Source organism: Myotis nattereri, assembly GCF_964212035.1.
Source record: "Myotis nattereri genome assembly, chromosome: 5".
Lineage (NCBI taxonomy): Eukaryota > Metazoa > Chordata > Mammalia > Chiroptera > Vespertilionidae > Myotis > Myotis nattereri.
In genome coordinates this window covers 100,587,261-100,613,409 of record NC_138080.1, presented here as the reverse complement: position 1 = coordinate 100,613,409, position 26,149 = coordinate 100,587,261, and positions in this window count along the sequence as shown.

Genomic DNA, 26,149 nt, shown 5'->3' with positions numbered 1-26,149 from the left:
GACAGGTGCTTAGAAAAGAAACCCTTTCTAACTTGGTATTTCTATTATTGGCAGGAAGTTACCTCTGTCAAATATACTAACTATAAGACTATTGGCAAACATAAAATAATTACAGTCCTATATCAGTAAACACAACTGGTGAACAATTTCATAAATAAATATGGCCCTCATAAAGCTACTACAAATATCAAAGCTGAGTATAAAATGTACCAGCAATGGTAAATATGAGATTAGTGAAATTTTCATAATTGCACTATTTTGTTAGGAAATTGAGGAATTTTCAAAGTGAAGCTCTCTAAATGTTATCTTTAATACATGCATACTTTAAAACAACCCTCAGCAAATGAATAAATGCATCAGTGAAAGCAATATATCTCCCAGAGTTAAATTTGTACTTATATGATGTGCAGTGATTTCACTTGCATGTACATATTTAATAGGTGTGTAATCTTCTAGTTTGAATGAGAGTCATCATATATGCAGGCGCCAAGAATTGGCAAAGAAAATAAACATTAGATTGAGTTTAAATGTTCTTCAAAATTGATTATAGCAAATTACCCAAACTAAAGCTATATTTAGAAGTAAACCTAGGAAATCTTGTTTTGGCAGATGATATAGGTCTTCTAACTAAAGATGTACAAATTCATCCCGAGGGTTTAGAAGAGTGCTTCTGAGCTGAGGAGCAGAGCTAGGAAGGCTCTTGATTTACTGTTGCAGTCAAAGCTATCCACCAATAAATTTTGCATTTTGATCCAAGATTTCAGTTTCCAGTAAGTTATATTTTCCACACTTCTAAAGCTAGTCAACATAAAGCTTTGTCACAGCTGAACACAATGAAATTATTCCCCTGGTCAGAACAGGTTTAAGCATCTGAACTTCAAGTAGTTTGATTTCTCCTTATTCACCTGTCATAACCCCTTATCACACTTCTGTCTACATATATTCACAGAAAACATCAATATTTCCACGTGTCAAAGTGTTTTGTCTCTTAGATCTGGCTAGTTCTTTAAATGGTCTTCGGTATGCAGTTAGCACTCTTTGTGTTTTAAATATAATAATATTGTTCTTATATTTTATGCCAATTTTTCCACTCCTTTATAATATATAGAGTGTCCTAAAAATGTATACACACTGAATAATTATAAAGGCAGCGTTTATAAAAATCAATTTTATTTTCAAAATTGAGCTATCAGCTGTTAAAGTATGTCTGCATTTTGGGGGACACCCTTTATATGTGGATAGCCTCTTCACAGGCAGTGTTCTGGGTGCCGTGAATACAAATGGTAGCAGCCCTCAAGGAGTCATGACCTGCAGAATGACATACAAGATTTCTGAATAATAAGAGCAGATATATGGAATATACATGATGAAGATTGGGTGATCATATTTCAGTCTTAGGGAGTGCTGGACCCTCAAAAATGTCTGTCTGACACATCATTAAAACTTTAGCACTGGAGTAGAAAATCAAGATAAAGATAGGAATGGAGAAAGAAGGCAGGTAAGATGTAAGGCTGTGTCTTCAAAAGGAAGAAGAAAAAACTTAACTACTGGCTAGAAAGTCAAGAAGAGAATCAGTAGCATTGTTGATTTGATAAGGAACTGATAAAGATTGCCTGAGGCTCCTTATATCTTTCCAGGAACACATGGAGTCCTGGAGTCTGCCCAGATCTAAACCCATAGGTGTAGCTCATATCTCTTCAGGGCCAGAGAGATGCTGAGTTGCAGGCAGGCCAAGGCATGATTGGAAGTTTTTTGAAGGAAATCAAGGGGACTGGTATTAATTAAGCTCCTATTCTTGTCAGGTACTGTGGCAGCTGATAACAGAACTGAGACATAGATGCTATGATCCCCATTTTACATACTTGGGTAACTAATATCCTTAGTGGTCAGCTATTGCAACTCACGGAACTAATAAATGTATTACCTGAGTCTGCTCTGTTTAACCCCAAAGCAAAAACAAATTCTTTCGTATTCTGGTTGTTCCTTGGAGTGGTCCACAAGGTCCACTTCAAATGCTGATTGTAAGTGCACACACACACACACACACACACACACACACACACACACACACCCTCCAGCACCAGGCAGCTGAGTGCCTCCTAAATCAAAGGAGTGGCTCTGTTTGTCAGTCTAAAGAGAGATTGAAGAGATGTTCTCTCAGAAAAAGATAAAAACAGGAGTGCATTGTTCAGGGAACTCCATCTATCCACTGGCAACCTTCACTCCCTGGCACCCCTACCCTCTTGGGACACCTCCTGTATTCTAAACGAAGCAGCCACAGCCAGATTTTTCTCTCACTGTTGACTTACATCCACCTAACTGCTGACTCCTTAGCCTACTCCATGCTGGAAAAGCCATTGTAAACATGCTTGGATTCATCTAGACCCAGTCAGGGGCTAAGGGGTCGTTTGAATGACAGCCTTCAGGTTCTATAGAAACTCTGTGTCTGACCTAATCAACAAATCAATTACAGTCCTTAGGTCAGGAGTATGAATCCCCTTGTCACTTCACTATCAGAGAGCCTGCTGTTTAGACTTGCCTCCTGGAAGTCTGATCAAGATGGTACAAGAAACAGTATCCCTGGAGGAGACATCAGCTGAAGAGGGCACAGCTGGGACTCATCCCTGCTGATTTTCAAATATTTCTCCTACAGGGAATATCCTTTGCCTTAAGATAAACAAACTTGCTTCTGAAGTTGCAAGCGTTGATTTATTTCTTAGTCAATCATAACAAAAACATTAAAACTGGTCAGATATTATAATTTGTACATCATATCTTATGACCCAGGCTCTGTACATTCACTCAGGAAAGACTATATCTGGGTTGTTTTGTGTGTGTTTTTTTGTTTTGTTTTGTTTTGTTTTTGCTTGTTTTATTCCTTTCCTACTGTACACTTGGTAGACAATTAGTACTTCCTGATTAAATTCTAAGGGCTTAGAGGATCTATGTTTAAAATAAGAACCTGTGTTTTTCTTGTATTCCTAATGTATTTTATTTGAGACAGTTGTGCTTTCTCATCCCTGGGTTGTATGCAGCATGATTTATTAAACACCTTAATGCAACCTTTTGATAAACTATAAACTGTCTCACATAAGAGATGAGCTTTATTTTTTAAAGACACAGACTCCTCTGTACTTGCTAGTGAAGGAATCCTAAGTCATCAAGAGCCACAGTGCTGTGAGCCCAGGATGAGGCGGTTTATTTTGTTCTCATTACAGATTCTCAGGATGGCTTCCTTGCAGGGTGAAGCTTTCTTTTCCACATCAAAAATGACTCATGGTTTCGACCGTACTATTTCACCCCAAAAGACACTAAAGGAAAAAGAGAATGTGTTTATTTTTGAAATAGATTTCAGAAAATATGTGGTTAGGAATAATATCAGCTGGTTGATACTTTTAATAATCAACTCACATATATTGAAATACAACAAATCCAACCATCCCACAAACATGAGTTCAGAATCTACAGAATACAAGACAGAGTACTGAGTGCTGAAAAATGTGAGAATAAAAGATATATGTTCTAATTTTTAGAAGTGCTCACTAGAAAGAGATCCTTCACACATCAACAGCAAATAAACAGAAAGTAAAAAAAGGAAGCAAACTGATTCACACACTATAATTAATACTGGTATATTAACCAAACACCAAATAGCAATCAATCTAAAAACAAACCAACACCAAGTCCAGTCATTCCATCTACATTTCATCATTAACCCAAGTCCATTGCAACTAAGAGAATGTTCTGGATACTTAAAAAACTTTTCATGATCTCACTCATTTGTGGAATATAATGAACAACAACAAATGAACATAAACTGATGAACAAAAACAGATCCAGAGACAGAGAAGCATCGATCAGACCATCAAACCTCAGAAGGAAGGCAGGGGAGGGTGGGGGGAAAGGGAGAGATCAACCAAAGGACTTGTATGCATAACCAAGGGACACAGACACTAGGGGGGTAAAGGCATGAGTGGTGGGGGTGGCGCGTAGCGGGCAATGGGCAGATAAGGACACATGTGTAATACCTTCATCAGTAAAGAAAAAAATTTTAAAAAATTTTCCACTGATACCTTAAGTTGAAGGTAGGAAGGAAAACAGCAGGTAGAAAGATGTCCAAGATTTCTAGGCAAACAGAAATAGTGACGTCAGAAGTATGTAAATGAGGTCAGGAAAATCATAATTTAGTCTTAGAGTATTGGACCTTCCACAGTTATCTTCAAAAACTTAGCTACCATATTAACCCTTGAATAGAGTAGTCGGGGCAAAGAAAAGTATGGAGAAGAAAGACATGTAAGATACAAAGCAGATATGCTTTCACGATATATGCGTTGAGGTTCTTTTCCTCCCAGAAGTTGAACTTCATGCTTGTGCGAATAACACTAGTGCATCTCAAACGGTATGTTGGGATCATGCCCATTTCCTACCTGACTGTGGCTGTGGGAATAGGGCCAATGAAGGCAAAACTGCTTTGTCATAAAAGATCCATGTTTTGAAGTCCAACAGATTTGGAACTACATTTGGGCCCTAGTCTAGTTTCTAGGTCTCTGACCTTCAACAGTCATTTGACTTTTCTGAACGAATGTGCTGTCATCTGTCAAATGAGAAAAATCATCTCCCAAGATTGATGAGCTAATACGAGCTAAACATAGGACAGTGTCTGGCAGACAGTAGGAGCTCAGTGCATGACAGAAGGAGGGCAGTGAGACTGGTGGTCAGCATAAGGTCATCAACAGTGGCTTGTTCGACCGACCTGGGAGAATGACGGAGGGCCTAGGAACTGATGTCAGTTTCTACGGAACTTTTTATGGCCTGCATGTTAAGTTCAGAGTGGTGCTTTCAGTGGGGAAAGCAGCCTGTTACAAGCCTCCTAGAGAAAACCATCGCGGTTGATGTCAGTTTGCCCCGTTATATCACTCCTTCTGGGTTTTTTTGGTTGTTTCCCCCCAGGTACTGATCTCAGCTCCATATCCAGACTTACTGAGACTCCCTCCCCTGGCAATCCTATGGACCAAACATGAAACTCTATTTCTCTTCATGGTTTTTCTGGTTCTCAAAAATGCCAGCTTTAGTACCAGCCAAATGTAGACCAAACCCAGAGCTGCAGCCTCGAAGAGCATGTTTGTTCTGAAGATGCAGTTTCAGCTGTGTAGTTACCTTTATACACAAAAGTAATTCTCATAATCATTTAAATTTCCAGTTTTTCTTGGAAAATAAAACCAAAATATTTGACCTGAGTCCCTAAGAACAATAATTGGCTGGAGCTAAGCAGGGGTGTAGAAGACATCATTGATTGGCATCCAGTCCCTCATCTCCCTTTCCTCACAGAACTATGTTGGTTCAGATACACACCTGTACATAATAACCTCTAAGACCCCAGGAAAAGGCACTCCTTCAATTTCTGAATTTTCCTTTTTTATGTATGTGAGACAAAAACGTGTTTCTTCTTCAAGGATATGTGACGAAGTATGAGTTAATGACATGTTAGAAGATATTTTCTAGGGCTTCTGGAAAAGATCCTCCCTCCTAAATCATCTGAGACACTTCCCAACACATCCCTCTTCTTCCTTTTTGACACTATTAGTATCCAGAGGCTTGGATACTATGAATATGAGGCTTGGATTGATGCGGGTACCCTGAAGATAAAGCCCTACCTGAAGGAGAACAGAGCCAGGGGAATTCCAGCGAGAAAGAGTCATTCAAATAAATCACCTCACAATCCCACATTACTTGGACTTACAGTATGTAAGCCTATAGTTCCTTTCATTATGAATCAGGTGTTGGGTGCCTGTCTTTGAATAAACTAACGTGACTAAGGACCTGGACCCACTTGTGACATCCCTGTCTCTACAGTGACATCTCTCCTTACGTGTGCCCTGGCCTGCTTTACTTCAATTAGTTGCTTACCAGGCCATGGTCAGCATTTAAGTGTGTGTATATTATTGCAGGAGTGTATTGAAACAAATCCAGAGCAGGAAAATATTAGTGGTTTGTGGTCAGAGGGAAATGCTGTGGCTGGTCACTTCCCCTCCTTTTAAAAAAGAAGCGATACAAAGAAATTATCCCAGGGCATGTCTCCTATTTCTCTATTTATGTAGAAGGTTTCTGCCTAGAGGACAGTATAAAATAGTACTGCAGGGTGAGGGCTCTGAGGTCAAACTGCTTAGATATAATTCCTATTCCTTGGGGTTCCCATCTCTAACTTGCAGTAAGTGGCAACTATTTAAAGTGTTAACATTCTCACGCGAAATATTGGGACTGTTAATGGTATTAAACCTATTAGGTAGTTATAAGAAGAAAATGAGATAACATCTACTTAGCAGACTTCCTAATTAATATGGAATACTTAAACACATTCGTTTTAAAAACTAAAAATAAGAATGACATACAAACAAGACAATCACGTGAACTCTTTGGAATCAACACATCTCAATTAGAAAATGACTCTATAGGATATAGTTTAAATTATGGTACATGCAACAAATAACTGGTGAAGTGTAGTTATATCTTTTTCTTAAAAAAATTTTAACCTAACATTTTTTACCAACATACCAAAGTTAACTGTTTTAAATTTTTTTTGTATTGATTTCAGGGAGAGGGAGAGGAAGAGAGAGATAGAAATTCAATGATGAAAATCATTGACTGGCTGCCTCCTGCATGCCCCCTATTGGGAATCAAGCCCACAACCTGGACATGTGTTCTGATCTGGAGTAGAACTGTGATCTCCTGGTTCATGGGTATATGCTCAACCACTGAGCCACACTGGACAGGCCTAAAATTAACTTTTTATATGACAAAATATGAGCATATATAAACCCTTATCATTGTGTAGTGGCATTATGTTTTTTTTTTATATTGCAAGAACTGACATTTATGGGCTTCCTCTGCTAAGCATCAGAATATACATCCAAGAACTTTATTTGAGAATGGATACCTTTGCATTTTAATTCAGGGAAAATTCTCCTCTTAGAATTTAAATAGAAAAAATATAAAACAAACAAACAAAATACTTCAAAGTTTTAGATATATGGTGTTTTGATTCAAGGAATGAAAAAGAATGGTATTGTACCTAAAAGGCAGTCACCACTAAGCTGTTGAACTCTGTTGCTGGAATCATGCAGTAGCTTAGCTCAGGGATTTTCACATACGTCTACTCAACAAAATTTCTTCAGTCATTAAATGAATGTATATACCTTGAGCAGAATGTAAATTAAATGAATGTGTTTTGACACTTCTGCATTTGTTCTCATGGTCTTAAATAAGAAGAGGTGTGTTTTGAGTCAGACAGAAAGAACACTACTGTATTATTTCTACCATTTACTTGTACGTGGGGTAGATCTATACTATATAATTTGATCTCTAGATCTCCTATACCTGTATGATATGGCAATTCACCTGCCTCCTCAAAGACAGTTTATTTCATAAATGTAGAAATAATATCCATGTTTTTTTAAAAAAAAACATGGTAAAATTATATAGTAGATCGAGTTATGTTGTGAAAATTTAAGAGAATTAGGAGCAGGCAAATTATTATGAGTAAACAAAGTAACTGTTAATAAGTCATTATTTTCTCCAAAGCACGGGACTACATTTTATTGAGGTATAATTTACTCAGAGTGAATGCATAATCTTAAGAACATAGCTCAGATTTAAGAAAGACATGCATTCAGTAACCCATATGCCAATCAAGATAAACAGCATTTCCATCATCCCAGTAAGATATCTCCCTCATGCCCCTTCTCATCCAGTGCACTCACTCAAGGCAGCCACTATTTTTTAACAGCTTGATTGAGGTATAATTAATAAACCAAGAACTGCACTGCACAGACTTAGTGTGCACAATTTGATGAGTTTGCACATATGCAAACAACCCTGATACCATCAGCACAATCAAAGTAATGGACATACTTAACACTTCCCCAAGTTTCCTGTTTCCCTTTGGGGTTTTGTGTTTTGTTTGTTTTTTGTTGAGTTTTTTAATAGTTAGAACACTAAATATGAAATCTACTCTGTCAACAGATTTTGAAGTGCAAAGTATTGTGTGGCTAAGTACAGGCTCTATGTTGTACAGCAGATCTCTAGCACGTATTCATCTAGTATAACTGAAACCTTATACCTATCCAACCAAAAATCCCCTCCTGCCCCTGGCAACCACTAGTGTTCTGTCTGCTTCTATGGGTTTGACTACTTCCGGTAACTCAGTTAAGTATAATCAGGCAGCATTTGTCCTTTTGTGACAGGCTTATTTATATAGCAGAATGTCTTCCAAGTGTATCCATGTTGTTGCAAGTGGCAGGATTTCCTTCTTTTCTAAGCCTAAGTAACACTCTCTTTTAATGTGCATTCCACATTTTATTTTCCATTCATTTGTGATGAACACATCATGTGTTTTTATGTCTTCGCTATTGCGAAGAATATGCAATAACCATAGTAGTGCAGGTATTTCTTTGAGAACGTGATTTTATTTATTTTGGATACACTTCCGGAATGTAAATTGCTGGATAAGTTCTATTTTTATTTTTTTGATGAACCATCACATTGTTTTCTATAGGTATTGCACAGTTTTACATTCCCACAAAGAATGTGCAAGTATACACAGTCTACATGTCTTCACATCCTTGCCAATACTTTACAGTTATCATTAAAAAACAATAGTCATACTATTGTTGCAAGGTGCAAGGTGATACCTCACTGCAATTTTGATTAGGATTTTCATGAAAAATAATGCTGTAGAACACCTTTCTATATACTTGTTGGCCATTTGTATCTCTTCTTTGGAGAAATGTATATTCAAGTCCTTGGCCTCGTCAGAGATATTAGGCAAGAAAAAGAAATACCGGGCATCCAAATAAAAAAAATTATCTCTGGTTTCAGATGACATAATCTTATATGTAAAAGCCCTAGAGACATCCCCAAAAAAGTGTTAGAACTAATAAACAAATTCAGTAAAGTCGCAGGATTCAGAATCAACATACAAAAATAAATGGTATCTCTTTTTCTTTTATTTATTGATTTTTAGAGATAGAGAGGAAGGGAGGGAGAAAGAGATAGAGGGGTAGGGAGAGACAGAGAGAGGCATAGAGATACAGAAACATTGATTTGTTGTTCCACTTGTTCACTGGGTGCTTTTTGTATGCACCGTGACCAGGGAGTGAACCTGCAACTTTGGTGTATCTGGATGATGCACTAACCTACTGAGCTACTTGGTCAGGGCTAAACTGTATTTCTATAAATTAACAATGAGCCCTAACCAGTTCGGCTCAGTGGATTGAGCATCGGCCTGCGGACTCAAGGGTCCCAGGTTCGATTCTGGTCAAGGGCATATACCTTGGTTGTGGGCACATCCCCAGTGGGGAGTGTGCAGGAGGCAGCTGATCGATGTTTCTCTCTCATCAATGTTTCTAACTCTCTATCCCTCTCCTTTCCTCTCTGTAAAAAAATCAATAAAATATATATATAAAAAAATTAACAATGAACCATTTGAAAAGGAAATTTTTTTAAAAATCTAATTTACCATAGCATCAAAAAGAAAATACTTAGTAATGAATTTCACCAGGAAGGAAAAGCACTTGAACACTGGAAACTATATGACCTGATGAAATAAACTTTAAAAGACATATGTAAATGGAAAGATATTTTAGGTTCATAGAAGAACTAGAGGCCGGGTGCATGAAATTTGTGCATGGGTATGTCCCCTTAGCCCAGCCTGCATCCTCTCCAATCTGGGACCCCTTGGGGGATGTTCAACTGCCGGTTTAGGACCGATCCTGGGGATCGGGCCTAAACCGGCAGTTGGAAATCCCTCTCACAATCCTGGACCACTGGCTCCTAATCGCTCACCTTCCTACCAGTCTAGTCGCCCCTAACTGCCCCCTCCCCAGCAGGCCTGATCACCACTCACTGTCTCTGCGTGTCGGCCTTGTTACCCCTAACTTCCCCCCAACCCCTGTTGCCAGCCAGCTCTTCCCCAGCTGCTCCCTCCTGGCCGGCCTGGTCGCCCCACACAGCATGCTTATTCAGTTATTTGGTCATCCCTCACTAAACCCCTGCCAGCCAGGACGTAGGCAGCCATCTTGTGAGGGTGTGAGGGTTAATTTGCATATTACCTCTTTATTATATAGGATATTGTTAAAATGCCATACAACCTAAAGAGAACTACAAATTATACACTATCCTCATTAAAATGCTAATGGTATATGTTACATAGATTTAAAAAACCCTAATATTTACATGCAAACACAAACTATGTAAGATTAACCCACATAGTTTGTTCCTTTCTTATTCCTACGTAGTATTCCATTATATAAAAAAATAGTATAATTCATCTACTCTTTTCTTGTTTGACAACAGACGAAATGACTATTTTCCTCATTGTAGCTCTTATGAGTAAAGCTTCTGTGACAAGCTTTTTAGGAGGTTTATGTTGACATGTATTCTTATTTCTTTTGGATAAAGTCCAAGAGCACCATGCTACTTTATAAGAATCTAATTTGAACATAGACACTAAGAGTCATGGCTATTTATTCAACTTAAATATTATTTTCTAAGAATCTGCACTCCACTTCAAAGATGCCCTCTTCTTCCAAAAGGGAACACACCCTACCAAGGAAATGAGTATGTGCCTCAAGTAGTAAGTTTCCATTGATTAAGCTCCCTCGATATGGAGGAAGACAATGGGAAAGGGCCTAGTAATCATGCCCAGCACATAAAATGGGTAATACACTCCAAACACAAGCAAAAGATAGACTTGATAGAGTCAATTAATATATATATATATATATATATATATATATATATATATATATATATATATTTATATATATGGCAAGGGTAGAAATTTATGTATGTGGGTGTTTTGTGTGTGTGTGTGTGTGTGTGTGTGTGTGTGTGTGTGTGCATGCTTTCCCATTTATTTCTTCCTAATGGTCCTGAAACTAATGGATTAATGGAAATTCAAGTATTGAAACCAATTTGATGCTCTCACATGAATACCAGTATTAAATTTATAAGGCTATAAAAGCACAATACCACCCATTATCTATGAAGTAAAAAAAGAAAAAAAAAGTACCATTACTTTTATTTCTACTTTGGTTAAAAAAAAATAGAAGGAAATTCAATCAAGACTTTTCCCTTGATCACTTTATTCAGCCACCTTTGAAAGAGCCCGTGGCATGACATGTTAACAATTCTGAAAGAGAATGTTTTTTTCAGCCTCTTTTTTCCATATCAAGGTTTAGCTGTGCAACTTGGAGGCATAGTACATTTTTTTTTTCAATCTGCACTTTTCCTGTTAATTTGCAAGTTAACTTTAAAATGTCAAATGTTGTGCTAGTTATATACTTTTATCCTCTCCATGAAATGAAGCATTGCCATTGTATGTATCCAAATATTTAAAGGTGATGCAACTTCACCTGTAACATTTCTGACTAACCTAAGGCTATTCATAAACAAGAGGAATAGCTATATACAATATGCTGTACAAGGCAGGGGTCTCTCATTATGAAGTCAGTGCAGCCTCTCTGTTATAGGCAATGTTTATGCAACCAAAGGAGTGTATCAATAAATGTCCAAACTAAGCTGGGAGAACAACCTGGGATGTGATGATAATGAACTCATGATATTAGTGGTTAAACACAGAAGTGGAGAAAAGGACAAGGGTCCAATTACTTAGTCTACCAAAGGGCTTTCCTGATGGTTCCTGGTAGAATATGAAACAGTGCTCCTGACCTTGTACAGTTAGAAGCTGGTTGACCAACAGGAAATCACATATTGAACTGTTAGGTGAATGTACAATGTCAGCAAACATCAATTCCTCTCAGCATGTGTATTTTTTTGTCTTATTCATTAATATAAATAGGGATAAACCAATATTGATGTCAGAACTACTATGTTAATCAATCAATTGCAATACAAAATGAGCTACAGATATTATCAGAGTTTGGCAAAAGTCAAAGAAAAATTCTTAAAGAATCAATTGGCCATGTGGAATTTATAATAAGGAGTATTTTTTTGTAAATTGTGTCCTACACCTTATAAAATGTATAACAAACTTAGGAATGCATATATATGCATGCTTTTTTCCCATGTAGAGCAACTTTTTAAACTTTTGCCAGTACACCACTGCCCAAACACTGAAGGTTTGTAAACATTCCTGCAGAGTATATATATATATATACTCTGATAGTATGGTGCTGCAAAACCAAAAAATAAAAAAGAGAGTAGAGTAGGAAAACATTTTACCACTTCTTAAGATTAGTCAGAAAGTTCCACTAAACATAATATACATGATTAGGAAACTAGAGAAGAGAAAGTTACACAAATTAATAGATCTGCATCACTTCAATGACTGCATTTTAGACTTTAATAGTTTGTAATTTCCTCCTGTAAGTTCTTGCAAATCATAGAAATCCAAGAAAAGTGGCTTTAAAAGTTGCAGTGACATCCTGAGTCACATCTGAACTTGTACCCAATGGCTTGGGCCTCTCTTCTTTCAGGCCAGCCTGTCCTTAAATCTGGGCCATTTCTTTCTTAAGTGTTTTTCACTGGGTATTGATTCATTTGTATATTAAGCCTTTTTAAACTTAATTTCTGTCTTCTTTAAAATATATTATCAACAAGCTGTTGTACTACAAATGTTATGAAAATTAATGGAGGTTAGACACAGAAAGTGATTTTCACATGCATGCCAAATAAATGCATGTATAATCATCAGTTCCATTAATACTGCTATTTCTATCATAATAATCACTTTTTTCCAGTAGGCCTCAATTTTGTGAGAATCCTGGAAGCCTATGTCAGGCTCCATAGCTAGATTCAAATTATATCTCTAAATCAAATATGAATAATTCAATTTTTGTTCATTTTTCCTAAAGTCAATCTAATGTATGAGCCATAGGACTGATCTTTGTGGTAAAGTGGTATAAAATACCTCATGGCAGAAATTGTATGGTCTCAAATCATTGCATCCATGCATGGAAGCACCTACTCTGTTTAATGTCTGTGGATGGAAATGCATGTTGAATTCTATCTAATGTCTATCGCTGCATGTAAAATGAAGCCATCAGCTAAGACATGGTTATGACATGATCATTTTTACATTGGGTGACATGTTTCTGTTGTACTGTCAACAAGCATAAACTTTAATCTCCACAAAGTCAGTTTCTGTAAACTGTGTGTCACACTAATGCTTTTATTTTGCATGCCACTCTTCCCCAGAGAAATTCCTTTTACCTTCATTTCTTTACCACAATTGTAATTCACTTCTGACTGACATGCTGACATACCTATTAAATGTCTTTATGCTATTGCACAGCCATTGATTATTTCAATATATTTTTTGTTCCCTCTTTTTCCTTTTAAAAATAAATACTGTTCCTATACACAGATAGCTTTGAATGTATATTCAAGTTCAAGGGGGAAGTGTGTGTCCTCTATATTAGGCTTGCCATGTCTAATTTCAAATTTGGTACCTTGAAGATTGGAACAGAAGATTGAAATCATTTTCTCACCACCAAAATTGTCCTTTAGAATTTAAAATCTATCAGAATCAATATAGTGTGGTTTTAAAGACCAATGTGGCCTGTCTGTCTATATATAATAAATGAGCAAAATATTGAGATACCTACAGAGTTTCAAATTCAATTTTCTATCAAATTAGACTGATCTCAAAGTGGGAAATAGGAATTGATATTTTGCTAGATGGTTGGACAACATGCTACCTATGTTATTCTCTTTCTCCAAATACTTTTTTCTAAAGCTATTCTACACCATTTCCCTCAAGGCCACATTATGGTTCTGTATTCATCTTGACCTTCAATTAACTTAGGAGCATCATTCTCTATGCCACTTGCTTTTTCGCAGGTATTTATATTCTGACCCATCAATTCTTAGCTTCCCTACCTGTTTAAATGGGATTATGATGAGCAGAAAGGGATTCATTCAGAGCTGCTTTCTATTTGGAGCAATGAATTTTTTCCTTTCTCATCACCCTTGTGGGCAAGGACCTTGCTCACCCAAGCCTCTGTAGCCCTAGGCACATTATTGGTACCAAACATATATTTGAAAAAATTAATGAGACCCCATGGAGATGTTGATTTATACTCTCCTTCCTTAGGTTCTATCACAATATTTAAATGAATGTTTTAGAGGAGATCAACTTGGTTTCTATTTTACTCAGACTATTCTTCCGTGCCCCTACATTTTCTTCTGAAATTGGTTCCTTTGTTGAAGTGTAACTTATTGTGATCATAAACTTCAATATAATTTATCCATAGACAAATATCTTTAAAATTGAAAAAATAATGAGACCTTTCATTCAGGACATCACTTCACTAATGTGTTAAAATATATCCTAGCTTAGTATTCATAAAAAAGATAAAAGTAAAAGAAAATTAAGTAGTATATATTTTATATACATATTTAAGTCAGGTTTGATAAAAACAAAGTTAACTTACAGTGAGTCTCATAAATTATTTTTTTAATTGTCTGGATTCGACCCTTTCTACGTCTGATATTTTAAAATTGACGATCTTTTTCTCTATTAGGGATCTGATATCAACTTATGAGAAAAGTGATAGGTTGTCTATTACATTTATAAATTGAGATTGCACTCTGAAAGATGGGAATGTTTTCATGAGTTCAAAAATAAAATGGTTTATTGATTCTAACTATACAGAGATGATTTTGATTGTCATCTACTTACAATCTAGTGGTAGGTATATTGCTTATTTTCTATGAATTTGGAAGTTTAGTTCAAAACTTCAAAGTATCATATGAAAAGGCAAGAAACTGAGGTGGACAATTGTGCTGATGAGCATTCCATGGCTAAAGAAATAAGGTGTTATATAGCACTAAGCCGTGAACAATAACTTATTTTTCTTTTAATTTTTTAATCACTTTTTATTGATTTGAGAGAGAGGAAGAAAGAGGGAAAGAAAGAAAAATATTGATGCAAGAGAGAAACAAGCATTGGCTGCCTCCCACATGCACCCCGACAGAGACTGTGTCTTGAGCATGTGTCTTGACTGGGAATGTAACCAGGGCTCTTTTGGTGCATGGAACAACACTCAACCAAGTAAGCCACACCTGCCAGAGCCTAGTGCATACGTTCTAACATTATACTTAGTTAGTTATAGCTAAGCTTAATACAGTCTTCTATGTTTAATTTCATTTGTATGGCAAAAAAGGAGAAAAAACTTAAACATTTCAGATTTAGTAGCCATATACAGTATTATCTTTCTCTTCATGATTCCTTCATTAACAAAACCTAGGACCCAGTGTTGGATTATGTTAAAATAATGCCTGACAATCAAACCAATTCCAATTCTCTTTTTACTGATATTACTCTCAGTTTTTTAATAGTCATTGAATTATGAGTCTGCCTTGTTGTGGCTGTGTGACTTCCCTTGACAACCAACAGCTGTTAGCTAAGATGACAGAACTACTTCAAAACAGGTATCTTATCTTTTGTTCTGAATCCAGCAATGTTGCAAATTATTTTCCAAATCAAGGCATAGGAAAGCCGGACACTCATATTCCACAACAGCATAAAGCAGCGGCATTTTTGTTGAATCTTTACTGTCCTGTAACTCTACCGTAGCTAATGGAGATTCTCTTCTCGGAAACGGAGTGGGGAAAGGCGTTCCTGGAGAGTGTGCCATTTCCAGACAATGTTCTCAATTTTTTAATGCAACTATTATTATGATTTATAATTGCCTTGAAGGTTCTCTGTTAATTCTTCACAGGATATGTTCACTGTGATTAGTGAAATCCTTAATTCGTAGGAAGGGATGCTTCATGAACCTATTTAATTATATAACACCTCCCTGAGAAAGAATGCCACCCCTGCTTTTCATGGGCTGGGTTTATTCCTGCAAATTCTGAAGGACCTTCTAGATCTACTAGTAAATCACTCTAACTCGAAGGGGGATGGAATTTGACGGTGGCTTTTCATCACTCGGCTTAGGAAGAAATGCAAGGTACCTATTGTTTTATTTGTCATAAAGTTGAGCTGCTTTCTATACCAGAGTATCCACAAATAAGTGTCTATGGGGTGGTTTAAAGACATTGGCAAGAAGTTTCAGTGTTTTATTTTGTAATCATAATTCTATTAATAAGTATTTCTAGTAATGAGTGAATTCTAGTTAGATAGAGGATGCCAAAATGTGTTTTCTATAACTACTACACTGACTTGACTTTTACAAGAACCAGTAGTGGTCTGGATGAAATCAGCAATATTTAGTTAACAGAAAAAATGTGTTCAAAATACAGTGGAGATACAGCATTAGAATATCTTTTAAATAGAATTCAAAAGAACAGGGGTCTCTATAGGTTCATGTCTATAAGGTCTATTACTTAAGATACAGGAAGGAACTCGCTATAAATGTTTCAGTCTTGTGGATGCATCTTGAACATACTGGAATAACAGGGCTCCAGCATATGAATTATATATGCCTCTTGATAGTGTATTAACACAGTAATTGCAAGGCAGAATTTCAATAAATTCTTCCCCTTACTCTTCTTCGAATTTCTCAAACCATGTTTTGGTTATAGTGAAGTTTTGAACATCATTTCCCATTTATTCAAAAAGTTATGGAGAAAAGAAAAATCTAGTGCTAAGCAATACATTTAGCTAAGTGAAATATTAGTTTGGAATTCAATATTTATTTTCCTATGTTTTTAACTTATTAGATACCAGCAGTGGGACTTGAAAAAAAGTTAGACTAGAAATGATAATCTGTTCTTTTTACCAATATATACTCAATGTACACAAAACAAATTCAAGAATAACATGAAAGTGAACAATGGTGGGAAAAGTCTACTGAATAACTCCTAGAAAAATACAAAGAAATTGTAAAGGAATCAAACCAAATAGCTAGTATTAGGCATAGAGTTGTTAGAATTTTGGACCAACATAATTATATATCTTTTAATCAAGCATGTGAGAGTTATTCTTATGATAATAGAAATTTTAAAAGACGGAATAACAAATGCAGGTAAATGAATCAATACAACAGGTCATTGATTAAGGAACCTCTCAGACACTAATATACATATATTTTGTTACAAGAAACTAAGAACAAGGCAAAGTTACTGCAAGGTGTTTCATATGAGCAGCAATACCAAACATTTTGATATTTGGAAGCAATTTCTCTAAGTTTACCAGAAGTCAGCAACGTATTCATTCTAGCAAAGTGTAAAACAACAGCACACTGCTTGTTCCCACATCCCAACAAAAAGCCATTTTGGCAAAGCAAAAATGTCTTTGGGAGATGAAAAATTATATTAGGATGAAAGAAAAGAAAAATACCAGTACATATCAGCAAGTGTTTTTTAAAATAGAGTGAACATTAATCATGGAATTTTGAAAAGAAAGAAGAAAGGTAGGAGAGAGGAAAGAAAAGAAAATATTAAGGTGAGCTATAATGTGCACATAACACACTAAGGTTTTGTTACCATCTTAAATTTGCTATGAGAATTGTAGGTTTAAAGGGTGGGCCCTTATATTTTTTTGGTAAGATGGGGCACATATAAAAGTCAACTAATATATATATATATATATATATATATATATATATATATATATATATAATAGAGGCCCGGTGCAAAAAATTTGTGCACTTGGGGGGGAGGGGGGGTCCCTCAGCCCAGCCTGTGCCCTCTCGCAGTCTGGGACCCCTCGGGAGATAACGACCTGCTGGCTTAGGCCTGCTCCCGGGTGGCAGAGGGCAGGCCCAATCCCTAGGTGCAGCCCCTGGTCGGGCTCAGAGCAGGGCCGATTGGGGAGTTGGGGCGCTGTCCCGTCATGCACAGAGCAGGGCAGATTGGGAGGTTGTGATGCCACCCCCTGTCATGCACAGAGCAGGGCCAATCAGGGGGTTGGGGCGCTGCCCCCAGTCACGCACACAGCAGGGCCCATCAGGGGGTTGGGGCACCGCCCTCTATCACCCACAGAGCAGGGCTGATCAGGGGGTTGGGGCGCCGCCACTCTCACACTCAGGGCAGGGCCGATGGGGAGGTTATGGCTCTACCCCATCACACACAGAGCAGGGCCCATGGGGGGGTGGGTTGGGGAGCTCCCCCCTATCAGGCACAGAGCAGGGCTGCTCAGGGGGTTGGGGCCCCACCCCCTGTCACACACAGAGCCGCAGGGCAATCAGGGGGTTTGGGGGCTGCCCCCTGTCACACTGATCCTGGTGCCAGGAGGCATATTACCCTTTTACTATATAGGGTAGAGGCCTGGTGCATGGGTGGGGCCCGCTGGTTTGCCCTGAAGGGTGTCCTGGATCAGGGTGGGGGTCCCAACTGGGGTGCCTGGCCAGCCTGGGTGAGGGGCTGAGGGCTGTTTTCAGGCTGGGAGTGACTGATGTTCCCAACTGCTCCTTTTTTTCTTTTCTTTTTTTTATTCTGGGCCAGCTTTACCTTGAGGCTTGGCTCCAGCTCTTAGGCCTCCACGGCTGAAAGTAGGTTTCTGGCCTTTGCTTACAATGTTGCGAATCTGCTGGCTGAAGTCTGGTGGTATTTGTTACAATGTTTCTTAAACTGCCAGCTCAGAGGCCTGCAGCCGCAGGCGGGGAACATTGGTTTCCTCCAACGATCCTCCATCACTGAGGCAAGCAAGCTTCATGTTAGTTTCAAGCTGCCTGGCTGCCAGCCGCCATCTTGGCTGACAGTTAATTTGCATATCTCGCTGATTAGCCAATGAAAAGGGTAGCGGTCGTATGCCAATTTTCATGTTTCTCTTTTATTAGTATATATATATATATATATATATATATATATATATATATATTAAAATATATATAAAATATATAAAAATATATAAAAATAAATATATATATTTTATATATTTTAATACTATATATATTAAAATATATAAAATTATAAATATATATTAGGAATTTTAAAACTGGTATTAGATTCAGAACTGGGATTAAATCACCAGGAAATTTAGGAAATTTATATGCTACTAATAGTTCAATTATGTTTTTGGACAATAGGCTGTGAACTTTCAGATTTAACACATTGATTTTGACTATTCTTTAAAAAACTCTACCTCTCATCTCTGCCTCTGAATTTTTTGAACTGAGATTGTAGACGCTCTTAGGGTTTACTCTCAGTTAATTACATCTGGTGGCCATGCCTCATTCCGACATTGCATGCTACATAATTTATAATATGCTCCTTAAACTAGAATCTGGCTAGACTGTTTTGTTGTGCAGGTAAATTCAAATGGAACATATTTCACAATCTTAGCTCCTAGAGGAACACTGTAGAGAATGGAATAGGCTTAAATTGACATTCCTCACATCAAGCTAGGTTTCAGAAAGACACAGTCCAGTGGCTTTTAGCTAAATCAGACAAATGGTCTCACCAAAATTCACCAATATACAATTCCTGGGCTACACATGGATGTCATAATATATAGAGGCTACCTCCACTGCTGGCAAAAATGAACATTTTTAGAGAGAGAAGATTAAGAAATCCCAACCATTTCTGCAGACAGCAGGAAAGTCTGCCTTCAAAATGTCACAGACTGAGATTAGTAGGTCTACACTCACTTTTGTAATTCCTCAGGTTTCAGACTCTCTCTCCATAGCATTCTCTGAGGTTCCATGTCTTCTTCTGCTGTCCCATGATTTTCCTCTCAACCAATGCCACAAGGAGAAGAACGCGACCACATGTAGCTCCCTGCCTGGCCATGCCTTGCCGGCTTCTCTCAGTACATAATTTGAGGTTTCCCCTCTGTGGGTCCCTTTCATAAGGATTCAAAAGCTTTGCTCCAATTTCACCACACATCACAGTGGCTACTGACATCCATAACCCGCATGTATAACTGGTGGCCTGGGGAAGACAAGCTATGCCTTTGTAAGAAGAACAGTACCTATGTCATCTTCCAGTATTCAGCATAGAATGGGCTCACTTTTCTTGAGGTAAACAAATGAACACACAAAATGAAAATAAAATTTTAAAAACCCTGATATGTATTTAGAAATAGAAGATGAAACTCAGGGCTGATGGCAAAAGAGAAAAGAACTGCTCTATGTGGGTATAAGGTCCAATGAGAAGTGTGTGTGTGTGTGTGTGTGTGTGTGTGTGTTTTCCTTGAAAAGGGAGAAGGCACATGACAAGAACAAAAGAGGTGGGTTAAAGATGCATCATGAAAACCTTGATTCCATTAGGGACTTGCAGAAATCTCATGGAAAATTTGGATATTTCACAGAATGTGGAATTGTACTTGTGATCATACCAACTCTTCCCGGAATGCAAGCAACAGCTTGCATCTGAAACAGGTCCATCTGGTATCAGAGCTGTGTGCACAATTTCTATTTCAAGAGTTCAGGTAGAGTAAGTGAGTGAAATGAGGTAGGCAGGAGACAATAGGATGTGTGGGGGCCTGTGTTAACCTTGAGAACTCTTCCATTTCCAAATGAGTATGCTGCTCATATTTTCACAATTTTGGGGCTATTTGAGACTGTGCACTCGGTGCTGTTAGAGTTTCTAATTTTTCTATGAGAAGATCCAAATAAAATATTTAGAAAAATGTCTCCAGTAAAAACAACAACAACAACAACAACAACAACACACACACACACACACACACACACACACAGCCCGTGAGTCGCATTTATGTGGTAGCCCCCACATAAATGTGACTCATGGCCTTTTCTCTTCACTCATTCTTAAATTATCAGTTGATGACATAACAGCAATGAAGTTCAAAATAATTTTTAAACATGTGAAGATATTTCAAAAATAATTAATGTTTAATTAAGAAATATTTCAAAAATAAAGGAAAACTGAATAGTCAATGTTACAGATACCCATGTACTTACCAGTTAGATATAAGTGATATCAACATATTGCCAAATAAGGTATCTCTTTCTTGAAATGAATCTTTAGGAAAAAAATCCCAAAATAAAAATTTCACCCTTTGTACAATCCCTATGGTTTCCCAAACCTCCAGTGCTTAACTGAGTATTGAACTGACAGAGATGAAGCGGTTCTATTTCGAAGTTTAGTAGAATGCAGACTTCTGAATACCCAAGTAGAAAAAGATGAGTCTATATTACAACCATACTTTTCTTCCCTCTCTCTTCCCTCACTCTCTCCCTTCTTTCTTTCCTTTTCCCCTCTCCCCTCTTCCCATCCTTTCCTTTCTTCCTTTTTTTTCTTTCTCTTTCTTTTTAAAGGAGCTCTTGGTTTTATATTTTTATTACACATTAAAATGTTATTTGTTTTGACTTGGTTATTCATTCACATTCAAGAGTGACTTTAGAAAATATCTGAAAACAATTTGACCTAATTCTCTCTGTTCAAAGAAGATGATTCTAAATATCTATTACATATTCAAAAGTGAAGTGTACCCTTTAAGTCATCAGCAAAAATATCATGGCTTATGATTTTACATGATTGGTCATAATACCACAAATGTTTTCTTCTTTTATAATGTCAAATGCATATATATATATATATATATATATATATATATATATATAAAAGGAACAAGTAAATGATGCTAAAATACCAAAATACAAATTACATCATGATCAACTCCAGTCTATGACCTTTTGCACCTGAACTTGAATATGAGTCACATTCAGCTGCTGAGCTTAATAATGCCCTGACATGTTAAACACTACCTTTGCCACACCAGACGAAAAGACAAAAACAAACTATACAAAGAGATAAGACTCACAGTTCTAAGACAGGAATGCATCCAGGGTTTCTCTTGCTGCTCTGGCCGTGATCCACTCAATGACATGGCACAGGCCTCAGAGTGTCAGGGCCAAGAGGCACAGTTCTATGTAGCACGGCTACAGCAAGCATGCCACTCCCCCCGAAAGACTCAGTGTGTCTCATGTATCTGCGACATGAGCCCTGAGACTTCCCACCCAAGTTGTACACAACGTATTCTGCACACTTCAAAGGTAAGGAACAAATGTGATATGACTTACCCTGACCTTCCTTCCTGTAGTTCCTCTTGCCTCACGCACTCTTCATTTCTAAAGAAAGAAAAAGCAAGAAGCACTTATTATTTGTGTATCTACCAGTTATAACATTTAATCCAGAAGACAATTCAAAAAGTAACTGCTGAATGGCAGCTTTGCTTTTTTTTTCAGTCTTTGACAACTTCTTGAAACTTGGTTCTCTTTAAACTACTTTATTGAGGTATGGATGACACACAACTGGATGGGTTTAGATATTAAGATTATTATCACCATAATCTATGTCATAAGCGTATCTGTCACGCCAAGGATTCCTCTGAACAGTGTTGTAATATTTGCTATCAACAGCCATCCACGGCACCTGTCACAGACCAAAGTAAATCAGTACACATCTGTTCAGGAAACCTACACTACTCCCCTATTTCTTCCGCATCCGTTTGTCTTTAGATTTTGAATTAAATGCAGTTTTGGCTCTATATTTCATTCTGGAATTTTATCACATCTAATTAATTATACTGGAAAGACGATACATGAACAAGTTTTCCCTTTCCTGTTATTTATTTAAGTCAAGCCCCCCTCTCCCATTTATTTTGATTTCTTTAATTGTCTCATAATTAAATGTGTGCATATTAATTTAAAACAAATAATCAGGCAACCAAATTCAGTATGTCTAAGAAAAGTGGGATAGTGGGAATTTCAAAGATTGAGCATCCATTCTCATCTTTTAAAATGAAGGGAAGAGGGGAATGCAACGAAGAAATAGCTGAGTGAATGATTAGGTCCTAAATAATTCATTTTTAAGAATTTAAGCAAGTTTGCATGGTGACAGGTGCTGGCTAGTGTTAGTGGAGTGATCACATTGTAAGGTATGAAGATTTCATAATACAAATAATTCTACAAATAATAATAGAAGAGTAACTCTGTGTTTCATGTACTAACAACTGTAATCCTGCTTTTGCCCCATCCCTATACTAGTATTTTATACCTGCCACTATTAGCACTAACATAATATTGTATACCAACTCTAATAAACATGTAATTTTTCTTTAAAAAGTTAAGAGCCCTGGCCAATTTGCTCTGTGATCAGAGCATCAGCCCAAAGACCGAAGAATCTCTGATTCAATTCCTAGTCAAGGGCACTCACCTCAGTTGCAGGTTGCATCCCCTGTTGGGGCATATGAGGGAGGCAACTGATTGATGCATTTCTCTCACATCAATGTTTCTCTCTTTCTCTCTCTAAAAAAAAAAATCAATGGAAAAAATACCTGCAGGTGAGGATTTTAAAAAGTTAAGAAAATAATTCAAGCATGTGTATTTGATAAATAGATTCTATTCATTTGAAATACTTTTACAACGAATAAATGAGAGAAAAGTGGTTTGATAATTCTGACAAAAAGTAAAGAGTGTTAAAATCTTGGAAGTCACCTCTTTTCTAAGTGCAATTTTGTTGTTGAAGTCAAAATCCAACACCCTCCTGGGCCCCCACTGCTATGAGAGTAACACATCATAGCCAGGCAAAGACACTCGCTCTTTAGCTACTGGGCAAAACTAACAATACAACAGCCGCAAAATGAGGAGCTGGCACAACCACATCCTTCTATCTCGCGCTGACAGGAAAAAAAAATAATTAAAGCTGCACCAACAACTGTATTTCAGATGAAAATGCATTTACATGAAATACTGGATTCCGAGGCAATTAAGATTTCTCATTCAGAGCAGCTTGTGACTTTGAGTGGTGTCCACAGTCTTTCGTAATTAAAGGTGTCATCGCATCCCCTGACCCTCAGTGAGGACAGTGAGAATTCGCCTCATGTTTCTTTGGGATTACAGTTTTCTAATCGTTTTGAAACAGAGGGTGACCAGCTTAGCCGCCTCCCTACTATGTGAAACACAAGCAGCCCATCCTGGAAACAGCTTCGAGGAGGCAGACACCTGGCCCTGTGAGGTAATGCGCCCTTTATGTACATTCCTCACCATCCTGGCCAGTGCTCTTTGAGGCCACTTGGCTCTGAACTTTTACAAATGTGTGTTATTTTATGGTAACGCGAGAAACCTCGGACATCAAGGAAAAGAAAACTTCAAGTGATGGGCGCTTCAAACGGATGTCTCCTCTTTGGAGTCCTTCAGTACAACAATTTTAAGAACGGAGGCATCATTTATTTTTTTTCCAGATGAAACCAAACGGCTCAGCTCCCTGCTAATAGGATCCTCTGGGCAAAAAGGGTAGAGAAGGCATCAGCGCAAGAAGCAGAAAGCTTCAGGATGTTTTGAACTTTAAACTGGAGGCGATAAATTAATAATTATGTTTGCCATGGCCCTGGCACCTGTCTGATAAATTGTTCTCGTTCAGTGAATGGCACGATGGACTGGAGTGTCCCAGAGGATGAATAAAAGGCTGCTCGTATGGGCCTGAATGGCCACCATTCTTGTTTCATTAGGGAGCCATCAAGCCATTTGTGGGTGTCAGCGTACCAGGTGATTCTGGTACCCGAAGTTACTCTTTTCTCTTCCTAAACTCTATCCGATTGGTTGCCACATTTTCCACCTGAAAGCGGACCTGTGTGAAGACATTTTTGTTCTTGCCACAGAACTGTAATAGAGTTCTGGTAGAGCAAAAACCCTTTTTCACTTTTTTAATTTATTTTGCCCAGTCATGAAGATTTATCTTTCATTCTGGCCACATAATTTAAAGAATGCTTAACTACCCTAAGCTGCCCTGGTGAAGGGTCGGAGCAGTGTTGCACAAAAAGAATCATCACCAAAGCAATGGAGGCCCATCCGCCTCATTAGCCAGCGATGGAGATTGCCTTTGGTGAGCGCAATATTAAAACCCTTCTCGCTCCTTCGAAGTGCGTGCTGCCCCATCATCTTCCCTTGAACGCACGAAAGGGAAGACGCGAGAGTGGAGCTCCGGAGTGGATGGCATGCAGCAGCGGCCCCGGGCAAGCGTCGCGCGTCCTCCTGTGAAATGTATCCCTGTTTATTACCACTCATTAAAATTTAATTTCATATGGCATCTCTAAAGGTCGTTTTTTAAACTGGGATTTTGTAGGCAACCTCACTGACTGGTTAACTACTGTGAAGAAAACAAATGGTCACGGATTTATTGTTTTAGGCTATTATGCAAGAGGCACCTAAAACCAAACAAATTATTTCCCTCTTATAGAGCGGCAATGTTCGCCTTTCTAAGCAGTTGAGTTTACACAATATTTTCTGTTGTTTTTTTTTTGTGCTAGTAGCACCTTAGAAGCCTAATTATGAATGGGACAGTATTATCATACAGAGGGTTTAAGCCTGTAACTTAACTATGACAAATGTAAACCAAGACTACAAACAAGAAACAAAAATAGCACTGGAATGGAAAGTGGACTAAAACATAGCTTTTCTTTGCCTTTACTGCAATTAATTTTTTTTTCTACAGAAGTTTTTTTTTTTTTTTTTTTATTACAGACCCTGATTACTTCAACTTCTGCTCTAAAATGGTTTCATGTAGTTGTAAAGTTGTAATAAGGTTAATACTATAATAAGTTAAATCCTTTATTCTCCAAATGGAGAGAGGAAAATTTTTAGTGAGCACCAGTAATTCCAGGTACTGCATACACATTTTGTTCTTTAACCCTGCAAGAATACATCAACAGAGATATTGAGCCCTTTTTGGAATCAAAGAAGCTGAGGCTTAAGGAACATAAGTGTTATACTAAAACTGTGCAAAAAGATAGTGGTAGAAGAAAAAAAAACACGCCAGAATATTAGTCCAGATCGTCCTGAGTCCAATGGGTTTCCCATTGCTTAGGCTGTCTCCTGGAATATGTTTATCTATATAAACATATATCTGCATAGAACAGAGGTCAGTAAACTTTTTCTGTAAAGAAAAAAATACAGTAAACATTTTCTGCTTTGCAGGGCATACAATCTCTGTAGCAATTATTCAAAGTCATTATTGCAGCACGAAGCAACTTTAGACAAAATATAAAGGAATGGGTTAGTTGTATTCCAATTTGAGTTTACTTACAAAAATGGTCAATGTACCAGATTTGATCAAAGAGCCACAGTTCACCCTGCCCTAGAGTGTAAACTATGTGAAGGCATATACTTTATTTTGTTTAACATTATTTAACTCAATGCATGAAAAAGTAATTGTTAGTTAATGGTGATGTTAAAAAATAATGCTAGCTAATACTTACATGGAGTTTATAGTGTGC